The following is a 24,121-nucleotide window of genomic DNA, read 5'->3' as shown; positions in this document are numbered from 1 at the left end:
GGTAACCGCTGGGACAAGTTCACTTCGGGCCCTTTTGGGATTATTAAAAGATAGCTTTTCTTCATTTCCTTAATTTTAGGTGGAGTACCCTTGCTCATAAAGGACATCAGAAATTAGTCACAGTGCAAACATTACTCCTTGCCTTGTAACTATCAAATAAATCGACATCAGTAACAGGCAAGGAAAGTGGCCCCTCATCTCTTACGGCCTTCTCTTTTCCAGAGCAATTAAGGATTTTGTAGAACGTGTTCTCCTCTTTCTCATTTTCTAACTCTGTGCATATTGTAACTACAAAAACCTAGAGGGTATATATGTGTGTACTGACAGAAGTGTTAACTTTCTGGTAACCAAAGCTGAGAAGTGACAAATCTTCGTTAAAGCACATTCTGCCTTTAGATTTACCCCCCTTCCAAATTAATTGTTTCTCATCTCCCCAGTGAAGGATAAAGATGGGCAAGAGAACTAAAATTTAACTAAAGAACTTTTATGATTTTCTACATGTTAAAGGGTTATTGGGAGTTTTGTCAATGTATTCACTCTCTAAATAGAAACTATTGGGGATTATATAGCTGTTTTATGGAACACTTAAGTCAATGGTTTAGAATGAAGTGTGAGCTTTTTACCTGAGAATCCTTCTTAGCATAAATTAAAATCTACTTGTTTGCACCTATTTTTCTTTTTTTGCACCTTTTTCTTTTATTTTACGTACAACAGGATTTCCAGTGCTTTAAGAGTCATTTTCAAAATATGGTCCATGGAATTTGAGGGATTATATTTAGAGAGTCATCTTCAACAGGTTGTATCAGAAGCGGAGGACCAGCCTAAAGGATTGGGCTCTAGGGTTCCCAGCTAAAATCAACTGCCCTTCTCCAATATTGTTGTTCTGTAAGAGAAGCTCTATTATTATTATTCACACACATGCTGACATTATGCATAAGATTTTGTTAGACAAGAGGCTTCTGCTGCTGGCAAGTGAAAACCATGAAACGAAGCCAACAGATTCACTCCACTGATGAGAAAAACAGGTGACAAGAGGGGAAGTGATTTTCCAAGTTTACATCTTGCATGAATAAAAAAAAATATGTACTGGGTTTCAGATTCTTGACCTGACTCTTAGTTTTATGATTTAGCCTAGATCTCAGAGCTTGAGACTTAGATATTCCTATGCAAAATGATTAATCTAGAAAGAATGAAATAAGAAGAATGTGTTCATTATGTGTAAGCATTTAATTCTGCTTAACTAGAAACGTTTACAATTTGGCGATGCCAACTTCATTACAAATGGAATAATGGAGTTGGAAATAGAACGATATTTTCAGTCACTATATTTTCTAATCATTATTGCATGAAAATATGAATTGGATATTTGGCATATCCATTTTCCTACTTTATGAAGTTCGCATGTAGAGTGATAAGGGACTTAAAATACATTTAAGGAAATAGTCTTCCCAGAGTGCTGATGTCAAAACTTTATGAACTAAGAAAATCGGTGAGTTTGTTACATCTGCCAACATGCAATATCTGATATTTTAATCTTATTTTTAATTTGTCAAAGGAAATTATATATTCATGTGTCTTGATGCTCTTAGAAAGTTTCTAAATATACAGTGTGGGAATCAAGAACCTCAATGTTTCTCAATAAGGAACACAGAGATACGTATAAACTTTAGATTTAATTCCATACATCTTTGGTATTTTGGTACCAAATATCTTTGGTATTGTTTCCTATTTCCTACTGTGCTTAAAACAGTAATTTGTATTTCCCACTTTAAACAAAGAATATAAAGGTATATATTTATGTTGGACCATCAAGTTAGGAGAAAGCCATTATATATAAATATTACATAATATAATATGTATAAATATATATGTAAGATATATAAATTTCAAAATGTGTTTTGAAATAACTCAGAGTCTAAACCTTAGATGCAATTGAGCAAAACTCCTTGATTGTTTGTTTTCCAATCTTCGATATTAATTATGAGATTGGACTAATGAATTAGGCATATTAAGAAGATAGTCTTTTTAAGTTTTAATTTAAATTCCACTTAGTTATACTGTGTAATACTAGTTTCAGGTATGCAATTTAGTGATTCAGTATAACACTCAGCCATCATCCTAAGTGCACTCTTTAATCCTTGTCACCTATTTAACCCATCACCACACCCTCCCTCCAACATCTCTTCTGGCAACTATTAGTTTGTTCTCTATAGTTAAGAGTATGTTTCTCGGTTTGCCTTTCTCTCTCTTCTTTTCCCTATGTTCGTTTGCTTTGTTTCTTAAATTCCGCATATGAGTGAAATCACATGGTATTTGTTTTTCCTACTGACTTGTTTCACTTACTGTACTACTCTTTAGCTCCATCCATGTCATTACAAATGCCAAGATTTTATTCTTTTATATGGCTGAGTAATATCCTGTGTGTGTATGTGTGTGTGTGTGTGTGTGTGTGTGTGTGACATCTTCCTTATTCACTCATCTTTCTTTTTCATTCATTAGTTCATTCATTCATAAGAGAACATTTGGACCTTTTCTATAATTTGGCTATTGTAGATAATGTTGCTGTAAACATCGAGGTGTATGTATCCCTTTGAATTAGTATTTTGGTATTCTTTGGGTAAATACCTAGTAGTACAATTGCTGGATCATAGAGTAGTTCTATTTTTAACGTTCTGAGAAACTTGCATACTCTTCTCCAAAGTGGTTGCACAGTTTGCATTCCCAACAATAGTGCAAGAGGGTTCCCCCTTTCCCCACATCCTTGAAGTATGATTAGAGGGAACATACCTCAACATAACAAAGGCCATATATTAAATACCCACAGTTAATGTCATCCTCAATGGGGAAAAACTGAGAGGTTTTCCTCTATGGTCAGGAACAAGACAGTGATGTTCAATCTTACCACTGTTATTTAACATAATAATGGAAGTCTTAACCGCAGCAATCAGACATCAAAAATAAATAAAAGGGGAGGGTGTTTGGGTGGCTCAGTCGGTTAAGTATCTGATTTCCGCTCAGGTCAGGATCTCAATGCTAATGAGTTCAAGCCTCACGTCAGGTTCTAACAGCTCAGAGCCTGGAGCCTGCTTCAGATTCTGTCTCTCTCTCTGCTCCTCCTCTGCTTGTGCTCTTTGTCTCTCTCTCTTTCTCTATCTCTCTCTCTCTGAAAAATAAGTAAACTTTAAAAAAATTTTAAAAAGTAAAGAAATAAAAGGCATTCATATCAGCAAGGAGAAAGTGAAATTTTCCCTATTTGTAGATGACATGATACTCTATATGGAACATCTAAAAGATTCCACTAAAAAACTGTTAGAACTGATACACAAACTCAGTAGTTGCAGGATACAAAATCAACATACAGAAACCTGCTGTATTTCTATATATCAATAATGAAGAAGCAGAAAGAGAAATTAAGGAATCAATCCCATTTACAATTGCACCAAAACCAATAAGATACCCAGTAATCAACCTAACTCAAGAGGTGAAAGACCTTCACTCTGAAAAATATAATACACTGGTGAAAGAAACTGGAGATGATGCAGATAATGGAAAGACATTTGATGCTCATGGACTGTAAGAACAAACTGTTAAAATGTCTACACTACCCAAAGGAATTTACACATTTAATGCAATCTCTGTCAAAATATCATCAACATTTTTCACATAGCTAGAACAAACTATCCTCAAATTTATATGGAACTACAAAAAGATACCAAATAGCCAAAGCAAACTAGAAAAAGCAAAGCAAAGCTTGAGGCATCACAATTCCAGACTTTAAGATGTATTACAAAGCTGCAGTAATCAAAACGGTATGGTACTGGCACAAAAACAGACACATACATCAATGAAACAAAAGAGAAAACCCAGAAATGAACCCATGACTACCAGGTCAATTGATCTTCAACAAAGCAGGAAAGAATATCCAATTGAAAAAAGATAGTATCTTCAACAATGTTTTGAGAACTGGACAGCAACATCAAAAGAATGAAACTGGACCACATTCTTACACCATACACAAAAATAAATTGATTAAAGACCTAAATGTGAGACCTGAAACCATACAAATCTTGGGGGAGAACACAGGTAGTTACTTCTTTGTCATCAGCCATAGCAACTTCTTTCTAGATGTGTCTTCTGAGGCAAGGGAAACAAAAGCAAAAATAAACTACTGGGTCTACATCAAGATAAAAAGCTTCTGCAGAGTGAAGGAAACAAGCAACAAACTGATACACAATCTATGCAATGGGAGAAGATATTTGCGAATGGCATATGTGATAAAGAGTCAGTATCCAAAATCTATAAAGAACTTATCAACATCCCCCAAAAATAATCCAACTAAAAATCAGCAGAAGACATGAACAGACATTTTCCCAAAGAAGACATCCAGATGGCCAAGAGACATGAGAAAATGCTCAACATCACTGATCATTAGGGAGGTACAAATCACAACCACAAAGCAGTTATTACTTCACATTTGTCCTCAAAGTACAAATAACAAAAAAAAATTTATAGCAAAGTTATAAATTTGGCACTTATTTGGACATTTAATACAGGTTTAGGTACTATTTAGGTGACAAAAATTAATATTTTATTACAGAAATCTTGTATACAAAGTGTGAAATGATTTCAAGTCTGCTAGTTATTGTTAAGTAAGGAAATAAACTTATCATATAACCCCAAAACTAAGAGGCAGAACTATGTAACACTAAATAATTACTAAGTTTGAAAAGTATCCTAGAAAAGAAAGGATAACCTTTATAACCTTATAAACCAAGTTTTAGCTACAACTCCAGGCTTACATCTAACTTTATTCAAAAATAAAAGTGTGTGATGGTTATTTTGAAATAACTCGTGGTTTACTAACACTGTATTAGGGAGAGTTCCCTTTTGACACATTCTCAGAATATGTGTTTCTCACATTATGTTTATCAAAATTTCAATCAATTGATAGAATAACTGTTTGCCTATTGCATTAGACTGACTCTATGGCCCCTACAGTTTAAAATTTTACCATCTCCTATAACATATGGTTTGATTATGTCTTAATTTTCATGGCTGGCTTTTTTATGAATTTCAACTGTTTTGCTCAGAAAAGAGAGAATTAAGTTGGCAGACCTTAGTATTCAATTCATTACATGATTGGTGTCAATGACAGGAGAAAGAAAGAAATCGAGGTCAAGAAAACTTCTATACTATTTCATATGAAATAAAAAATGAGCAAGCCTTTCTAAAGTTAAATAACTACTAAAGGCATACATTCTAAATACAAATGCAACTGAATTCCTCTCTAAAATCTATTAACATAGATTCCTATTAACCCACTATTCATAGATAAAACTCTTGGGTTTATTTTATTCCAAGTATATTTACATTGAGAACCAGGAGATAAGGTATCTCCAGAAAATTCTATCTCCAAAAATACTCACTAGGTAAGGTAAAATAAAATGTATGAAGGCACCAGTGGAAGTAGTGGTGACAATATTATCACAACTGAACCTAAAAAAAGCTCATTCACTTGCAGACTTTAACTGCTGTCTTATCTTTTCACTGCACCTTGGCTATTGGATGTGTGTCCAATTAACAGACCTCTTGGAAAAACAAAACAGATCTTTACCATTGTACACCTGACGAGGGACTGTCTACTCTGGCCTCCAGTCTTAAAACAATCACACACTGAACAGAAAGGAGACCACATCTAAAACTGCTCTTAACAGCTAAAAACTGTGAGCCCAATTAGGTACCATGTTTCAAAGAAAACAAATGTTTGAAATGGGAAAGCACAATATGCAAACTCTGTCAAGGAAAATATGAAGCCCTCTCCCAAGTACAATATGCGAATGTGATATTTACCTCCTATGTCTCTGCACAAATGTTAAATTATAGCCTTATATCTCATATTACTAGGAATGGGAAGTAGTGGTGTTGGAAAGGTGGTGTGTGTGTGTGTGTGTGTGTGTGTGTATAAGGATGTTTGCTTTTAACAAGAACAGAAGGGATTTCTCTTCATTTATTGTTCTTGTTAATCATTATATAGGGGGAACTTGGAATCTAACTGGACAAAACAAAGGACAGCCAACTTTCTGCTTAAGGTCTTGGATAGTATCTCTTTATGAATGGAAATGTATTCCTACATACAGATTTGTAGGATTGTGCTCGTTCAGTATAATACAACGCTCTTCTAGGATGTAGATCAATAAATATACGTAAAATCCTTAACTTGGTGGATGTTATGTAAATTGAGAAATATCACTAAAAAGAATTGAAGCAACTATTTACATACCCCAAATATTTTTGTAATCAACAGACTCACAATACAAATATACTCACTTGTAATTGCTGCAGAATTATGCTTAACAAAAACAAATTTAAAGGAGTGCTACTTGGCTTTTTTTCCCACAGAGTAATACTCAAAATATAATTGTTAATTAACTTTCCAAAAATGTTGATAAAGCAATGGGTTTATTTTTATTCCTGTTAAACAGGATTTTTTAACATGCTTATTCTCATGTCATTCAAAAGTCTCTATTTTAGTCCACAAAAGATGGCCTTTTAAATTTAAAATTAGAATTTTGCCCACCATATTCAATATTGACTACTGCCAAGACTATTTATTACATGTCAAGGGCATGAGAACAATAAAAGGTTGAGTCTATAAAAGGAGACATTACTGACAGGTGGCCAGCAACTGTTCCAAAGAGCCTTATAAAAGATAAACACTATAAAAGAAGCATGAGAAAATTATGCAAACTGCTTTCTGCCCTTGTTTGCCATAAAACTCTCAACTGAGCTAGTTTCTTGTTTGACTAAATGTGTTTGTATCCTTCAAATGAGACAGTACATTTTCCCTCCTGGATTTGGTTATGGAACAGCATGTACTAGTTTACCAAGATCAAGAAGTGCACAAGCAGCTTAGTAACATATTGAATTTGATGTCATGAAAGCTGTGCAATATCCCATTTTTAAATTGTGGAATTCACAAATTTTTTAAAAATTCTATTTGTTTTTACTCAAGCAAATCAGCAACTGGAAAAGTTAGAAATCACTGCTAACAGGAAGAAAAATTCCTCATAAATCCCATGAGCTAAAGGCAACTAGTCATATATATGCTGCCATCCTATTTGGCAATTAAACTGTATTTACATAAATTTGGGATCTTGCTATAAGTTATTTTATACCCTGCATTTTTACTTCACAGCATGTTATAAAAATAATTCCATTTCAATAGATGCAAGGAAGGTCATACAGACACACACTGTACCTACTGGAGAGTTACTTAATCTTGTTTGCTCTTCATATTTACACAATTATATCTATATATGGTTGCAGACTATGTGGTATCAATTTGCCATGATTTAACTGACATAATCTATTTGTGGACATTTAGGTCTTTTCCCCAACTGTTTCAAACATTATAAAGAATGCTACAGTGAACATCTATCGTTGTACACAGGTCAGGTAATTCAGTTAAAAGTTTTGCAAATGTTCAAGCTTTCGGTTTATATAGTATTGCAGAATTGCTCACCAAAATGTCCCAGGTTTCTCCTCCACCAGCAATTATTGAGTCTGTATTTCCCCTGATATCTAAAGACTGCTATTTCTCCAGATTTTGACTTCTATTGGGGTAATCTCATGTACTTATTTCCTTGGATGTTCCATCCTTTGACTATTTTAACTATAGTGTTTATTCCTTTAAATCCAATCCTTTGAGTCCTGTGGCCTCCAGAAGGACCTCAAGCTTTTGGAGAATTGATGTTACCCTTTCCCTTTCTCAGCATTGAAACATAATTTTGCTCATTTTGAACTCATTTGGTCATTTCAAAGGATTCTGCTGTGGGTAGAAGCAAACACCTGGACTTAAAGAGTCTTGAAATCATCTCATAGATTGGTAATCCAAATGCCTGGCACACTGCGCCATTTGATGTCATACCACTGATTTAATTATAAACTTGTTGTCTGTCTAGGAGACCACTTTGTAAAGATTATAAACACAAAACAAATAAAATTTTGAAAAATTTACTGACCTAAAGTAGACGAAAATTTCTTTGAAAAGTAAAACAAAAGGAGAGCTCACAGCTTCTTTGACTTGAGTTTTAATTTAATTTTAATTTAAAATATAACTCTCAAATGACAAATCAGTTTGGTGGATGAGGAGAGATCACTGTGAAGTCAGGCTGAGCTTTCATCTTCAATAAGTAATTAAAATTTAATAAAAAATGATATAAGAACATGAAATTAAATGTACAAAATTAGAACAGCTCTTTAAATCTGACGAGACAATGAATGAGGAATCAGTGATAGGAGAGATGATTTTATAGTTGCCAAATATAATAACTTATTTTATGTCCCTATCATGTTTGTTCTCTCTTAAGAAAATTACTTAGCCTCTCTGGATCCTGGTTTCCCCCATTTGTAAAGTACAGTATGAACCATAATATTACCTTCCGTCATCTTGTAATGCTATGAGAAACACAAACTGAGTAATCAATATTATGAGAAATATTGAGGTGCCTGGGTGGTCCCATTGGTTAAGCATTCAGCTTTGGCTCAGGTCATGATCTCACAGTTCCTGAGTTTGAGCCCTGCATGGGGCTCTGTGCTGACAAGGTGAAGCCTGGAACCTGCTTCAGATTCATGTACCCTTCCCTCCCTCCCTTTCTCTGTCCCTTCCCCACTCATACTTTGTCTCTCTTTCAAAAATAAATAAACGTGATTTAAAAAACTTAAATTAAAAATTATGAGACTATTTGTAAAAGGTTGTGAGATGCTTTTTTTCTCATGCAAAAGACTTTCATTTTTATGTGACTTAGTCTTTTAAAGTTTGTATGCATCAGTGATGATTTCTTTACGCTAGACTGCAATAAAGTGAATAACTAGGTCAAAGGGTATTGAGTAGTTTAAAGCTTTTAAATACATGTTGCTCAACTGATTTTTCGGAGAAGCTTGTGGAAATATAATCATGACACCTTATCAGCAGTTACTGTATATATTTTTGTTACTTTTATAAATACAAATCCATTATTTTTAAAATTTTTAAATTTTTTAAATGTTTTATTTATTTCTCAGAGAGAGAAAGAGAGAGAGAGACAGTGTGAGCAGGGGAGGGAGATACAGAATGTGAAGCAGGCTCCAGGCTCTGAGCTAGCTGTCAGCACAGAGCCCGATGTGGGGCTCGAACCCACGAACTGAGAGATCATGACCTGAGCCGAAGCTGGATGCTTAACCAACTGAGCCATCCAGGCGCCCCTTTTTAATTTTTTTAAAGTTTATTTTTGAAAAGAGGGAGAGAGACAGAACTCAAGGTGGGGAGGGGCAGAGAGAGACAGAGACACAGAATCCTAAGCAGGCTCCAGGCTCTGAGCTGTCAGCAAAGAGCCCCATGTGGGGCTTGAACCCAAAAACCATTAGATCATGACCTGAGCTAAAGACAGACACTTAACTGACTGAGCCACCCATGTGCCCTCCAATCCACTATTATTTTAATTGAATTCTTATTACATATGACCTTGAACATAATTATTTCCTCTTCTGTGATTTGTTCAATTAGTTTACTTTCCAGTGCTACTGTGGACTCTTTATCTTGATACATTTTGTTGATGCTATTCACATTCTCTATGCCCTTTAAAAAGGTAGTATTTCTCTTTCATACTTTTTTGGTTATGATGTTTTCTATGTTTTCAATATGCAAGCGTTTCACTAACACAATCTTATGTTTCTTCTACTGCTTTTAGGCTGAAAAATATCTTCAAGTACAAAGATATAAATAGACATTATTCATAAAATTATACAAAACTTCCATTCTCTTTATAGATTCATGTAAAACATCTATATTGAACCCATCAGGATTTTATTTTGAGTATGTTTAAAGGCAAACTTCTGAACATTTTATTTTCTCCATAGTTAGGTAATTTTACCAAGAATACACAAAACTATTATTTTAAGGTACTCACTAGCATCAAAACATGTAAATGAGAACTGCTTAAATACTGCATCCTTAGATTTTATTGCTGTATTTTGTTTTATTGCCATAGTTTATGTTATTGCTATATTTCATTTTTTTGTATAGTATACAGTATACTTCCATATCTCATTTGATTTTATATCGTGTTAGACATGAATAGATTGTTATATAGTAGGTTTAATCTTTTAAGACTAGAGAAAAATATAAAGCCATAAATGGCCCAAATATTTCTTTTTAAAAAATTTTTTTAATGTTTTATTTATTTCTCAGAGAGAGAGAGAGGCAGCATGAGCAGGGGAGGGTCAGAGAGAGAGGGAAATACAGAATCCGAAGCAGGCTCCAGGCTCTGAGCTAGCTGTCAGCACAGAGCCCGACGCGGGGCTCGAACCCACAACCGTGGGATCATGACCTGAGCCAAAGTTGAACATTTAACTGACTGAGTGACTCAGGCACCCCTGGCCCAAATACTTCTATTGTTTCATAGGATGAAGTTAAACATTCAAAAAAAGAAAAGTCATATTAGCTATATGTGACCAATCCAGATAAAGAATTTATGTTGCCATAATTAAGAGTCCTTAACTTTTGAATAATGTCCCATTCAAGTGCTGAGATGCCCAAAATAATTTTTTTAGGGAAAAGCACTCTTCAAGATAACACACTCCAAAGTCAGGGTTTCCCTTCTAAGCTTATAAAATTTGTTAGCCTTTCAACTATAAAACAACAAAATGTTGCACTAATAGCATGAATGTATATCAACATTAAAACATCTACTTGAGCAATTGCATTCCATTCTACAAAATATTTAACTCCACTCTATTTCCCCAAAACAGCAAAAAACGAAACTTGACATCTGTATGAGATTGCATTACAAATGTGATTGGCAACAAAATATAAAACACAAGTAGAAACTGTTGATCATAACAAATATGTAAACTCCATAGCCTTGAAGATATGCCAACTTATTAATGTAGTCTTTCCTACCTTGCTCTAGAGAATGGATTTAAGGTAGCAACATCAAATTTACTCAGACTATACTCTGTCACTGTTTGAAATAGGTTCTGTCTTATCACTGAAATCAAAGCATGACAATGAGAGCTATAGAATGATTCCTTCAAAATATGAAATGCATAAAAATTTCTAAGCATATCTTAGATCTTTGGTTACAATGGTCTCAAAATCAGCTAACTTTGAAGAATGTACATATTCAACAGTCTGAGCTGAATGGATCTAAGGGAGCTAAGTCAATAGGGTTTTTGGAGATATAGGATCCTATCATTTATAATTCTTACTTCATCCCAGAAAACCCTGAAATAAAAAGTAAGTAAGGTCTTCAAAGAGCCAATCAAATTGAAAAGCTTGCTGTCTTGTCTTATCTCAAAAGTAGAAATTGAGACTAAAGCTTGTATGTAAGTAGTTTATTTTAGAAGTGATTCCACAGAGACCTCCATATAAAAGAGGTAGATGGAATGGAAGCCTAGACAAAGTGTTTATATAATTTACTTGATCTTCTGAATCCACATGGGCCTGATCCTGATCTCTCAAATACTTCATTTCTATCGTACACTGGATTTTTACTCTGTGTACTCAACCATTTTATTTAATGAGTTTCATAGCAGCCAGCTTGGGATAGACAACTTACTTCAGTGAGAGTCAGCTGGTATCCAACATGCAATATCTATTGCAACACAACAGCAAGTGAGGATCTGGGTGTGGGGGTTATATACTGTCTTTTTCTCCTGAAGGGAATTCTCTGTACAAAGCATGGTCTTGCTCCCAAACCATAGGTGTCCATGCTGCAATTCTCCAATTAGGGCTAGCGAGAGATTCCAGTCATTTTATCTATCAGAAATCTAATAACATCAGATCTTCTGGGCCATTATGACCTGGGTAGCTTAGCAGCGTGCACCATAGCCTGGACCTGCTGTCCAGAGGTCTCTGCTGTAGGATTCATTCAAATCTGGAAGCCTTCCAACCAATAAATACACAATGGCAATACCCCTAAGTATGATATATGCTCCTTTCAGCATACAAAGAGTCTGTGGTGTAGCCAGCCTCCAAGATAGCCCCAATGATCCTTACTTTTGGTATTCATGCCTTTCTATAGTTCACTGTAACAATGAATAGAGTTCACTTGTGGAGCCACTAAGATATTACAGAAACACTGGTATGTCATATAAAAGTCTAGGTCAAAAAAGCTATTAGAGCTTCTGACTTGCCTTCTTTTTGTTAATTGTGGGAGAGGCAGCTAGGATAGCATGAGGATACTCAAGCAGCCTTTCATAAAAGGAACTGAGCTCTCCTGCCAAGAGCCATGGGACTGACCCATGAACTCTCTGGAAACAGATCCATCAGCACCAGGAAAGCCCTCAGATGACTGCAGGCCTGGCCAAAGTCTCAGGAGAGGCCTTGAGAAAGACCTACTCAGCTCAGCTACTTCCAAATTTCTGACACACAACTACTGTGAGATAATAAATATTGATTGGTTGTAATCTGCTGAATTTTCAGGCAATCTGCTATGCAGCAATGGTTACCTAACTCAGGCTATGGAACCTGAGTTAGGTATGGAGTTCCATATGGAATAGGTATATTGCCACACCAAAAATCTAAAATATGGGAATGGCACAATGGAAATCTGCAGGGCAGAAGGTGGAAGGACAAGGAGGAAAGTGCTAGTAAAAGCCAAAGGTACATTGAAAAGGCTGTAAGAAGGCAGCTTATGGTGATTGCCAGCAATGACTTAAAAAGAAGTGAGGAGAGTATTATTACAAACTTACCATGGCAGAAAGATCAGCAAAACTGTCACTTAAAGTAATGTATAAGATAGAAAAATATATCTAATGAACTGGGTGATGGAATATTTCCAGTCCGTGTATGGAGGGTGCCATCTGGTTTTTCTGATCAGGGAAGGCCTAATATTTGTGGCATGTGATGAACGCAGTGGACCAGTGTGCTATTCTGAGGAACGTCAAGACATTCATGCCCCTGCCAGCTATATTTTGACAAAAGACAGAAGTGTTAAATTGGCTCAGGAGTGAGGGAGAAAATGCATCTGCTGTACATTCTCAAGTAAAAACAAACAGCTTTTAGTTCTTTTCACTAATGGAATTTGAGAAAAAAAAAAAAAACAAAAAAAAAACGCCTTTGCTAGATCAGTATCTCTGTACCAGATGCCAAAAACTGTGTGGATTTGTCCTAGTTTAGATACCACGTCCCTCATAACAGCTGCAATTGGGCCTAACACTCGGCTAAGTTTACAGTGGCTTGCTGTCATCCTTCATGCTTTATCCAGTTTTGGTTTACTTTTTTTCAGGTGCCACACAGGTCATCTGGGCAGGTATGTAATGTGAAGTGACAGATCCCGCATTTAAAAAATTTTTTTAAATGTTTTATTTATTTTTGAGAGACAGAGACAGAGTACAAGCGGGGGAGGGGCAGAGAGAGAGAGAGAGATGGAGACACAGACTCAGAAGCAGGGCTCTAGACTCCACACTATCAGCACATAGCCCAATGCGGGGCTTGAACTCATGAACCGTGAGATCATGACCTGAGCCAAAGTCAGACGCTTAACCAACTAAGCCACCCAGGAGCCCCTGTCCTGCATCTTTTGAGTGTTGGACATGGTACTAATTTCTGGAATTCCTCCAAGGACATTATGTGAGACCATAACAGAAAATGTGTCACTATCTACATTTCACCTCAAGCTACTAAAAAGAGTCTTGGCGGGGGGCGGGGGGTGGGGATCGCCTGGGTCTCTCTCTGACCCTCCCCTGCTCACACTGTGTCTCTCTCTCTCAGAAATAAATAAAACATTAAAAAAAATTTTAAAAAAAAGTCTTAGGAGTCAGCGGTAAGCTATTCTATGCCAACCTAGCAGATGAGAAAATAAAAGATTGATCTACTTGTCCCTATTCCCCAACAGTCATGAATACCCCATGATCACAACTTCCAGTTGTGTATGAATGGATGCTGAGTGGATTTCTGCAGGCATCTTGCACTACAATGTCAGAGTAGCTCTGGGAAAGTAGGCTGCTCAGCCAGTAGTAAATCTGCCCCTGTGTGAATCTGGTTAAACCTGTGTAAAACTGGAAGTCACAAAAGTGACTTGGAGGTGGAGCCAAGAGAATGTGAAATGGCACACAGCGGCATCCCATGCCTAGCAAATGGGGAAGGGTTTTGTTTTGTTTTCCTTCTAAAAGTGCCAAACCAAAGGCATCTATTTTTCTATGAGCAATATACCTTCTGGACTAAATTGCTAAAGGCTGACGTCTGAATTTTTATCACATTTATTCACTCAACAGATAGTACAAGTGTACAGTGGGATATATGATGAGATAGGCAAGCGAGTTAGGTATGTATTACAATAAGAAAGCACTACAGGGGCGCCTGGGTGGCTTACTGGGTTAAGCGTCCGACTGTCGCTTAGGTCATGATCTCGCGGTTCGTGGGTTCGGGCCCCGCTTCAGGCTTTGTGCTGACTGCCAGCTCAGAGCCTGGAGCCTGTTTCAGTCTGTGACTCCCTCTCTCTCTGACCCTCCCCTGCTCACACACTCTCTCTCTCTCCTAGAAATAAATAAAACATTAAAAAAAATTTAAAAAAAAAAGAAAGCACTACAAAAGGTGGAAACAACTGAAATATCAATGGATGGATGAGTAAACAAAATGCGGTAAATTTACACTGTAATTCAGCCTTAGAAAAGAATGAAACTCTGATACGTACTGCAACATGGATGAGCCCTGAAAACTTATGCTAAGTAAAATATGCCAGACACAAAAGGACAAATATCATATGATTCAAATATTTATATGAGGTACCTAGAATGGCCAATTTAACAGAAACATAAGTTAGAATGTTACCAGGGGCTGAGGGGGGTTAGGAAGGAGGAACTACTGTTTGAAGAGTAGAGGGTTTCAGTTTGGGATGACAAAAAGTTCTGGAGATGGATAATGGGATGGTTGCATAATAATGTGAATGTACTTCGTGCCACAGAATTGTTCATCTAAAAGTGGTAAAATGGCAGATTTTATGTTATGTGTATTTCACCATAATAAACAAGACATATGGGGATCTGGGTGGCTCAGTCGGTTGACTGTCCGACTTTAGCTCATGTCATGATCTCACAGTCCATGAGTTCGAGCCCTGCATTGGGCTCTATGCTGACAGCTCAGAGCCTGGAGCCTACTTCATATTCTGTGTCTCTCCCACTCTGTCTCTGCCGCTCCCCACTCATGCTCTGTCTCTGTCTCTCTTTCTTTCTCTCTGAAAAATAAAATAAAAACATGTAAAAAAAAAAAAAGACATATAACATAACAACAAACACTAGCCAACACTTTTTTTATATTCACAACTATAACCCTCTGAAACTTAGAAAATCTTTCTGGATAGAACAACATGGTGCTAAGATTCTAAGAAGTTACTGCCGAGTTCAAAGCCTTGGGGAATTCTTAAATTCCTTAGACTTAGAAGCAATTTGAGATCCTCAGCCAAAAATGGAAGGGTCAGTTATAGATGTGATAGACTCTTCCTTGCTTTATTAACAATTTTATTAAACACTGAAAAAAGAAGGCAGGGATGCCTATCACTATCATCTTCGGTCTAGTACCTCTCATATTAAATAGGTAGTTATCCTTAGAAATAATATATTCCTGTTTTCTTTTCTGATAATGTTACATTATTAACTGTATATCTCAACAAATGAAATATTGTTTTAACCAATAATGTGACATTGGGATATGGTCTACAAAAACGGAAAATAAAAATGAAATGGAAGTAATAACCTTTTGGTGACTGTGTTGTCTTTATTACATGTTTAAAGACATTTTATTCTTTGATTCTTTAGGACATTTTTACCCATATTTTGGTTAACAAATTATATAGACAGATAGGTATCTGGTTAACAAATATATATAGGTATCTGTCACTTTTTATTTTTTATAAAGCTTATTTTTCAGGTTATTTATATAGTCTAATATCTCCTTGCATGTAACAAGCCATTCTTGATACTGGAGTGGAATGGTTCCATTACAAACAATTTTTAAGGACAACAAATTCTTTTTATCTTTATACTTTTTTAAATCTTCAGATTTACAAAGCCTACAGTTACAGACTTAGGAAACTGAGAAGTAGGACTTTTTTAGAAGGAAGGAAGCCTTCCTTCATGGTTGCCTTAAATCAATAACCACAATCATTGCTGTATATTTTTACAATCTCCATATAATTTCTATCCCACTAGGTGATGTAATTATACAGAGTCAGAAAAGTAAGCTATTCAAATACGTCAAATGTTAAATTTCCAACACACTAATTGGTATGCATATGAATGTAAATGTAAGGTATATGTAAATATTCTTTTAAAATACAAATGGTTTTTGCTCCCAAACTACCTCATCTGAGAATGAATACTTCATCTGAAGCCAAGTTAATCTTTCCAAACTTTGTATGGCCAAGGATCTTGCATGTATGGCTTAGGGTAGTGATTAGCAATATTAGTGAATTAGAAATGTGTAATAGACCTTAGAATGTTATTTCCATAATGGGAAAACATCGGTGAATTTTGTAAAGTTAAACATAAGCTCAAAATCATAAGATGCTAGGAAAAATAATCAGCAGGTAATCAGTTAAAGATATGAATGTAAATTGCCTCATTTCCCAAAAGGTGAATTGAGGAATATCTTAATTTTTCAGTAGGATCTTCCTAACATTGATAATGAAACAAAATCCACAAAAATAAAAACATAACCCATAAATATTCATAACTTTCTTAAGAAACATACTGTTTGTTCAGCATTTTTCATATAGTAATTTATTGTTGGAAATATGGCATATGTAAGAAATCCGTAAGTTAAGTTATAAAATGCAAAGCCATAACTACACTTGGTCAATGGGGAGCATTTCTAACCACTGAAAACATGTGTCCTCTAGTCATAAAATCAGGTAATCAGTTTCATCTTCAAAGAAATGTCACCAATAAAGCAGGGTTGAAGATGCATATATTTTTAAATTATTTTTTAATAACTGTGTATACTACATCTTTAACCAGAAAAACTTTCTTTTAGTTTGAAATACTAAGGTCTTATTAAAAATTAGGAAGTCAGAAACGAACATCTATTTTCTGATTTTTGTCTCTGTGCACACTTGTTCTGTGTTTGGGTATAAGTTTCTCCTTGGATACTAATTTTCCATGGTTGATAAATTTCACAAGTATTAAATAGCCATAATTTAAAAATCGTATTATATTAATACCAGTTTATGAGGCCAATCCATACTTGAAGACACATCATTAGTCTTTTAGAAGACACATGTAGATGTAATATTTCTTTTCCCTGATTAAAAATCACAGTGAGGATGCATTTTAAAAACATAATATACATCAACTGAAATTAACTCAGGGCATTAATGCACATGGTTTCACTGAGTAACTGGTTCCAGGAGTATGAAAGAGAATCAACTAAGGCAGATGGTTAGATGAGGAATAGAGAAGCTATAATTGCATATTCATGGAACCTGTAAAATGTAAAACCAAAGGACAACATAGTGATGAAGATTGTAACATTTTATAGCCAAGTTCTTAAGTTCGGTTAAAGTTAAATGCAGGCTATACAGTTACAGTTACACAGTTATAAGCCAGCATCAGAACCCAGGTGTTCTGATTTTCAGCTCAGTCCCCTCACATTCTACCTTAAGACACTGATTCAAATGGATAGCTCATATAGTGGAACTGTATTTCTCAAACTCCAGTTAGTACGTTATCAAAGTGATCTTAGGCTTTATTAATAGTTATTAAATCATAAACAAAAATTATTATCTTGGCACCTGTGATATGTAAGGGTCCACAGAGATTGTGTAATGCAATCTTTCTTCACCTTATGTTTTTTCAGTCTCAGAGGAAACACTTCTGGTCAGAGGAGCTTACTGTTTAGCAAAGTTACCCATTCTAGTAATGAACAGCTTTAGTTCATTTTTATTCCCTATTTTCTGTAAAGTCTTCCTCCTTAAGAATTCTAATCTTACTTCTTCCTGACAGCTTTTCAAATGTTTTAAAATTTCATACTAAGTAATATCATTTTTTTTTTACTCTTAGTAAGACTTCTGTCTGATCACTACACTTGGTGCTTTTCTGTAGCACTGTCAGATGATATAATGATATCACAGAACAATCTGGGAACTCAAGGAAAATAAAAAGGTAGACAAATAATAAATGATATACTTGACCACATATCTGTTATTCTTACTGAGATTTAAAGCAAGGGCAAATAACCCCATATCCATTTTGACATGATGAGTCTCACACTAAAACTCTTTAAATACTGTCAACTTTTCTCACACACATTCTGTCGAGTTTCAGACTTTCCTATTTTACACTGTGCTATGTAGTAAATGTACTCACTATGACAGTTCTTTTGGTAACTGCTTGACTAACTCAACCCCATAAGGACAAAGGCACATACTGAAAATCCTGGTGCCCAAAGACCCAGGTTTTCAATGAATCCTATCCAGAGGCTGGCTGGAAGGACTAGATATAGGTCTCACCTCTGAGCTCTTTCCAGATTGCTTAATCAGGAACCTTCACTGACTCAGGTTTTTGAGGTGCTGTGCATTCAGACATCATGCCCAAACTTTTTTTTCTCTCAGAAGGCTGTAGTTCCACTGCATGGTCCAGAAATGATAGTTTTTAGTTTACATTTGAAGGTAAATGTTCTTAATATATATTTGTATGTTTTGATATGATACATATACAATGTTATGAAGGAAAAACAGTGAATGCACAGGAAATGCTTTAAACATCTATATGCATCAACTTAGTATTCTTTTGGTAGAAATGAGAATTATTTAAATCAAAATTACTCTCATAAATTTTGAAGCAATTCCAGTGCTAAAAATGTTCTGAGCATTTTATACTGAATGCTCATTATGTGCCAGAGTACAAAGGTCATAGTGGCTCACAGTTCACAGATGGTCTCCACACTAAATAGGACATACCAGAGGGAAAGAGGAAACTTGCATTTGCATTACCTAGACTGTGTTCTCTACCAGAATTTAATTTTTAGTTCTAAAATTGTGTTTTATTGTGGGATATATTTATTACATATAAGAATGTAAGATATATGGTTTAACAAATTTTAGGTGTAGAATACATTAACTTTTTACTATAGGTACAAAAATGGACAACAATCTCTAGAACTTATTTATGTTGCTTAACTTAGACTTTATGCCCAGTGACTCATAGCTCCCTATTTTCCCCATCCCCCAACTCCTGGCAACAACCATTCAACTCTCTGCTTCTCTGAGTTTGCCTGTTTTAGATATCTCCATTCTCTACCACATTTTCTTTACCCATTCTTCCTCTGAAGGACATTTAGGTTTTTTTTCTACACCTTAGCTGTTGTGCGACCATTTCTCCAAAGAAGATATACAGATGGCCAACAGGTATATGAAGAAATGTTCAATGTCACTATTCATCAGGAAATGAAAAATGAAAACCATAATGAGATAAAACCTCACACCTGTGAGGAAGGCTACTGTCCAAAAAAAAAAAAAAAAGACAATACATGCGGTGAGGATGTGGGAAAAATACAGAACCTATAAACACTGTTGGCGGGATGCAAAATGGTCAGGTACTGTGGAAAACAGTATACAGATTCCTCAAAAAAGTTAAAAGAAAACTACCACATGATCCAGCAATCCCACTTCTGGGCATTTATCTAAAAAAAATGTGAAATCAGGATCTCAAAGCCTATTAGCAGATGTCATTTTTAATGATAATCTTTCTGATTTATCAACTTTGACTCCAGGCATTAGTGTAGATCACCTGTTTTCTTAAAATGAGTGTGCCCATCTGTTTAATTATCAAATACCTACAACCCCATTCATATCAGTATCTGATTAATTGAAGAATTCCATTAAATTTATTTTAATAAATATTATGAGTGCTGACAATTTTAACTACATAGATGTCTCTGCCAATCTAGAGAATCAGTTAGAATTATATCTCTCCTCATTTACTCATGAACTTCTCAATTTGATTTCAGTCTACATGCTGCCGAGGCGAGCCTGAGAACTTCTCAATTTGAAAAATACTTGGAATTAGAAATAGGTCGAACATTTCTCCTATATTATTGAAAAATCGTAATTGGTATTTAATGCAGAAAAACAAAGGATGAGCACTATTCTTTTTAAAATGACAGAGAAAATATAACTCACTACTGATTATTCACAACAGATCCTGAGGTATATCCTGTGTGACCCAATTGTGGAAGCTGCCATGTGGTATATTTCATACAGTGTCTGTCAGCATGACTTCGAAGAGTAGGGATGAGAAGACTTACACTTGAGCAATGCAGCCTTAATAATATGCTTTAAATCACAGCTCCTTGCCATATATCACAAGCTGACATGTAATAATTATAAACAGCAGAGTGAGCTTTGTGAATTCCAGTCAGAGGAGGAACAATAGGTGCAATGAGAGCCTAGAGAAGGAAGACGTTATAGTCCTAGTGGGAGACTCACAGCTTGATGGAAACATGGAATTTGAGTTGGATTGCTACAAATGGAAATGGAAAGGTACTTATGATTGGACACATACAAGTGTGAGTATAGAGAATTTGAGGAATAGGGAACAGCATGAAGAAAAACAGGAAATGCAGACTGAATGTATGAATAGGGAAAATGAGCATATATATGAAAAAGAAAAAGTGCTTGCAGATAGGTTAGAGAAGGCCATGGAAACTGTAGGAGAATCCTAGCTTAATATATGTTTTAATACCTTCCTATACACAAAATCTTTCAATTACCAGCTTTAATTGTGCTCATTCTCGTGTTATGCAGGTTTAAGAGGATTTCTTGCATCTATCCTGCATATCTTGACATACTGTTAACCTGCATTCTACACTGTTCACCAAATATTCTGTGTATGCAAAACTATTTCTTGAATAAGATTTTAAACTATTCAGAAATAGGGGCTTTGCCATTTTTTTTTTTTTGGTTCTCACTGCAGAGCCAGACTGCCAATAAAAGTAATTATGAAAGTCCTTTCTAGAGTACATTTGAGATATAATTGGTGTCGTTCCTTAATAAATACTTGGTGAGTTGCAAGAAACAGCAAAAGATGGCTGTTTCCAGAAACCTTCAAAGGAAAAGGTTGTGAATTTAAAATAAAATAGTTCAATATACTGTATTAACTATCAAGAGACTAGAAAATAGAGTACCTAGCAATGGTAGGTCAAGGTTATATTATACTCAAAAAGTGACAGTAATGAAAGTCAAGCACTAGATAGCATGTCCACCCTGTCAGTATCAATAAGGGGCCCACAGTCAGGGAGTCCAACATCATAAATGCATCAGTTGTAGGCTAATTGGTGAGAAAAATGAACTTGTAGTTTAAAGAAATTTGTATCTAAAAACTACTCCAAGATTCAATCAGCTGCTAAAGGACATTAGACAATTAAAATGTAAACTATAACTCTTTCTTTTTAAGATCAAACTACTTAGGATTATTAAAGAGAAGATTTAACTCCACAAACTGTAGTATTATAATCCTTCTGGTTTATTTTCTTCCCCCCCCCCCGCCCCCGAGGTTTTCATCGGAAGGAAGCATGTTTATCACATGTATTTTATTTTAGACCTTTTTTGTTACTTGCTAGTATGTTTAAGATGACTGCAAGAAGTGATGGAATTCAAATTAGTTTCCCCACACAGGCCTCCTTTCACTCTGATGGTGCTAATGGTTGACTCATTATTTCAATGGCATTTCCTTCCATGTCACGATGTCTTTCTGAGGGTGTGTTTCATTTTTGTAATTGCTATCATCCTGAAGCATCCTGGATTCTCCGGTGGCAAGCGCTGTCCCTAAGATTTGAGATGCACAGCTCTCCCAGGAACCCTCAATCTCTTTGAGGGTTTTTTTTTTTTAACCCATATTGCCAAAGGCTGAATTTTTTATCTGTATATAAGGAGTTTTCAAATGTTTTACCACAAAATAATTTTAGTCATAAGTTCTTTGATATATTAGAGTTTTCCTGACATAGTGAATTATAAAGGAGTGGCTACTGGTAGTGGAATTCCTTTATCTCTGACTTTTCTGTAGCTCCTGGAAAATAAGGAGCTGCTCTTGAAAAGAAAATAAGCACATATAAGATGAACTATATGGCATTTTAAGATTCTTAGCACAATTCAGGGTGCTTGGGTGGCTCAGTTGGTTAAACATTTGATTTCCACTCAGACCATAATCTCAAGGCTTCTGAGTTCAACCCCTTTGTCAGGCTCTGTGTTGAAGCTCAGAGTCTGGAGCCTATTTTGAATTCTGTGTCTCCCTCTCTCTGCCTCTCCCCTGCTTACACACTCTCTCTCAAAAAGAAACAAACATTTAAAAAATTTAAAAAAACATTCTTCACATACCTTGATAGAATGCTATATGTCTAAAATGATGTGTAAAAAAAAAGTAAAGTTATCAAGTATGAATATATTTCTTAGCCCTTAAACTGCACATTTTGGAGGTATTTCCAAAAAATATACATATGTATATCTCATGTTTTGGGTTCTGAACTCCTTCAAATGAAAAACAAAACAAAACTCATCTTTTATTAATCTCCAGCTCTTCTAGTTATTAACCACTTGTCACTGAGTTCCTAATCATGAAAATGCTTAATCATGAGTAATGTGGGTCCTGTGTGATTATGGGAAGTATTCGTTTGATTACAATAGTGTATTAATGTACTAAAAGGCACTAGAGCAATCGATATTCACACCTAGAATTCTAAAATTGCAGGCCACTCATCTATTTTTGCCTATCTCAAATCTGTTCCCTTCACTGACCAGCCAAAGGAGGCTTTTCAACCAAGTCTGTTCATGTCACAATCTTGCTTAGAACTATTTAATACCTTCCTATTGCACTTAGGTTAAAGTAAAGCTTGTTAGCATGATCTATAAATTCCACTAGGATTTGACAGGTACCTCCCTTTCCAGGATTGTCTTGTATCTTGCTTCCTCTTGACACCGTGCTCGAGCCACACACTTATGTCCACTCCATTTTTCCTCAAATAGATCCCTACTATAGCACTTAGTGGGTTGTAATTATTCATCTTTCTTTCTTAGAGATGATTACTACCTCTTAGGCAGACAGTGCCTTGCTATTTTCGTATCCCCAATGTTCAGGCTTATCACATTTTAACGGCTACTACATAATACTTGTTTCATGAATACATTTAAATGAGTAAAAATTGCAGCTGCCTAATTAGAAAAAAAATCATCAATGCTAATATGTTAGTGATGAGAAGTACAAAACCTTAATTCAGTTAAAATTTAAATTTTCACTGAGGTCCTACGTCAGGATGTATACCCCATTCTGTTCAGAGTGCTACACAGGGGCCAGCAACATTAATAATACTTGGGAGCGTATTAGAGATGTAGAATCTCAGGCCTGACCCCAAAACTAGTGATTCAGAATCTACTTTTTTTTAAGACTCTGAGACAATTTGTGTATTAAAGTTTGAGAAGCACAGAGCACCAAATGACACTGATTGAAAATAGAGGTGTATAAAAGAGTAGATACAGAGACATATGCTCATATATGTGAAGAATTAATATGGAGAGAAAGCCAGTTTCTCCTGGAAAAATTTATAAATTAACTTAAGCCTTCAAAAAATAGATAACGTGTAGCAACGGTCTGCCAAGGGCTCGGTGAGGCACTGGTTAAACCATGATATTTAAAAATAATGCAGTGATTGCTCTCATGCAGTGAGGGTAGACTAACATTTAAAAAGCAAATAAAATCTATTATACTCATAAAACAAAGTCTAATTCAGGTTAATATAAATAAAGTCAAAATTCAAATAAAATAGTTTTAGAAATGATTCCAAATGTTAACATCAACTATATCTAAGATAAAATTATGAATAAAACCAGTGATATTGTTTTTACAGTAAGCCATATTTTGGTATCATAAGAAATATGATGGCCAAATAAGAATAGAAAACTACTTCAACAGAACATAGTAACATATTTGAAAACATATATGTAAGTCAAATATGATCAAAGTAGTATTTTACATTAGCAACAAAATGAATCCAAATATAAAGTAAATAATAACATTGATTTATTACCTGTATGACAAAAGATGTCAAATCCCTACCTGGTAAGATGCCCCAAAATAAACGACATGTGTATAAAAG

At 35.3% G+C, this 24,121-nt stretch overlaps 1 protein-coding gene across 1 annotated transcript in view; it reads right to left on the bottom strand.

The window, feature by feature from the left end:
• The window catches only part of THSD7A (thrombospondin type 1 domain containing 7A), a 431,097-nt gene that overhangs the window by 256,547 nt on the left and 150,429 nt on the right, over window positions 1-24,121 (bottom strand). The gene's annotated exons all lie outside the window — the stretch shown is intronic.

The sequence above is a fragment of the Hyaena hyaena genome, unplaced genomic scaffold (genome assembly GCF_003009895.1).
Source record: "Hyaena hyaena isolate Hyena2069 unplaced genomic scaffold, ASM300989v1 scaffold_646, whole genome shotgun sequence".
Classification (NCBI taxonomy): domain Eukaryota; kingdom Metazoa; phylum Chordata; class Mammalia; order Carnivora; family Hyaenidae; genus Hyaena; species Hyaena hyaena.
This window is presented reverse-complemented; position numbering and strand designations above follow the sequence as displayed.